The sequence below is a fragment of the Octopus bimaculoides genome, chromosome 4 (assembly GCF_001194135.2).
Source record: "Octopus bimaculoides isolate UCB-OBI-ISO-001 chromosome 4, ASM119413v2, whole genome shotgun sequence".
Classification (NCBI taxonomy): Eukaryota; Metazoa; Mollusca; class Cephalopoda; order Octopoda; family Octopodidae; genus Octopus; species Octopus bimaculoides.
Genome location: NC_068984.1, coordinates 101154033 through 101156211, shown reverse-complemented (window position 1 = coordinate 101156211; position 2179 = coordinate 101154033). Strand labels below are relative to the sequence as shown.

At 40.1% G+C, this 2179-nt stretch overlaps 1 long non-coding RNA gene across 1 annotated transcript in view; it reads right to left on the bottom strand.

The window, feature by feature from the left end:
- Nucleotides 1-1347: 1347 nt before the first annotated feature.
- Nucleotides 1348-2179, bottom strand: part of LOC128247687 (uncharacterized) — a 14158-nt gene continuing 13326 nt past the window's right edge. Inside the window, exon 2 of the long non-coding RNA XR_008264050.1 lies at nt 1348-2018. This is a non-coding gene — a long non-coding RNA (uncharacterized LOC128247687). The remainder of the gene's footprint in view (nt 2019-2179) is intronic.

The following is a 2179-nucleotide window of genomic DNA, read 5'->3' as shown; positions in this document are numbered from 1 at the left end:
CTGGTGCTTGTTCCATCGGTGTCTTTTGCCCAAGGTGCCACGCAGTGGGACTGAACCCGAAACTATGTAGTTGGGAGGCAAATTTCTTACCACACAGCCATAGTTAAGTTTTGAAGATGTATTTTGAATTATATTAAGTCAATTTTACCTCTTTATAAAAAAAACATCTCTGTCTGAGTTTCTTTAACGAAACAGTTGGGCCTGCTCTGTGTTTCTGTTTAACAGCTGCGGCATTATAACTGTACAAATGTAGCATAATAATTTGCCTTATACATTGAAGCAAGAACGAACGGTTTGACGAAAATTGAACTGTCTCTATTTTATTTCTTGGACAAACCAATGAAAGAAACATCTATACTAAAAATAGCAGCTGAATTTCCATCAATCCCATATTGTAATCGTAAAAAATGGAGAAGTTAGACTGACATTGTTTCTTTCGGTTTTTTATTCAAATTATTCTTGACCAATATTTAAAAATCTACTTACTACTTGACACATTTGACTAGACTATTCGACACTGATGAGGTTAAATAAACCGAAACATGTCCATAGTTTATCCTAGGTAGTCAGCAAAGATAAGACTGTGATATATGTAAATTAACTTGTAAAGACGGCAAGCTTACAGATTCGTTAGCATGGCTGGCAAACTGCTTAGCAGCATTTCATCCGTTCCCACGTTCTAAGGGCCGACTTTGCCTTTCATTTTTTCGGGAGTTGATAAAATAGGTACCAGTTAAGCACTGAGGTTGATGTATTTACCCCACCCCGAAAATCCTTGTCTTGGGCCAAAATTTGAAAGCAAATTATGTAAATTAACTTGGGAAGGCGGTGAGTTGACAGAGTCGTTCTCGCGCCGGACAAAATGCTTATAGGCATTTACGTTCTTAGTTCAAATGCCGTAGGGGCCGAATTTTCCTTTCATCCCTTCGGGGTCGATAAAATAAGTACTAGTTTAACACTAGATTCAATGTAATCAACTAACCCCCTCCCCCGAAATTGATGGCCTTGTGCCAAAATTTGAAGCCGATACATGTAAATTAACTTCAGAAATAAATTATTGATATTTTGAAATTCTCTTCCCTTTCATTGTGAATGGTCTCAGGTTATCTGTAAGTTCTTGTATGTTTCCTCCAGCTCAGTGTGAAATTTCAATGAATTTATCCTCTATCTTTGACATGTTTTCATCATCAGAAAGTGGCCATGCTGAGGCACCGCCTTGAAAAAAATGTATATACATATACAGGCTGCAGTGAATATATTGTCGTCTAAAGTACGCATAAAAGGAAAATAGCACTGACATCTCATTTTAACATATATTTACCAGAATTACATAAAAATACCTTTAAATACTCAAAAGTAAATTTATTCAATAAAATTGCCATTGGTTTCAACCACAGCCTCCAGACGACTTCGGAATCTCCTGCAACTCTTCTGGATGGTCTCCTTGTTAAGTTGGTCAATGCTGCGATAATCCTTGCTTTCGGTTAATCTTTGGTGTTACAAGGAGTTTTGTTGATCTCTCGCTCAACTCCGCCCCACACATAATAATCAAGGAGTTTGCAGTCCGGGGAATTAGGTGCCCAAATGTTAGGGGTGATGTGGTCGCAGAAATTGTCTGACATCCATGACTGGGTTCTCTTGCTTGCGTGGAATGAGGTAGAGTCCTGTTGCCAGACATAGGGACTTCCAGCAGCCACCCTCTCGATCCAAGGCAGCACTGCTTCCCCCGGGCACTTGTTGTAGGCATCCGTGCTGAGTCTGAGGCCGTGTAGAAAGATGAATGGAGGGCATAACGTCACCATTACTAGTGATCACTCCAAACACCATGATGTCGACTGGATGTTTGATTTTTATCATTCAGATTGCACTATCCTCAGATTGACACCCAAACCCTCTGAAATGTTCGTATTGGAGCTTCCGGCGCGAATGCCAAGCAGTACAGCATGTCGTTTGCAAATTTCTGGCAGAGTGAATTGCGACATGGTGTTGGTTTTCTCACAGATGGTGGCCAGCTGATCCTACAATATTGTATAGTCGACAAAATAAAAAACAAGCAATGCGCATGCACGGAATTAAAAATGTCAAATGGCAACAATTTATGCATCGCACCCTGTATATATACAACACACACACGCACACACACACACACACACACACACACACACACACACACACACAC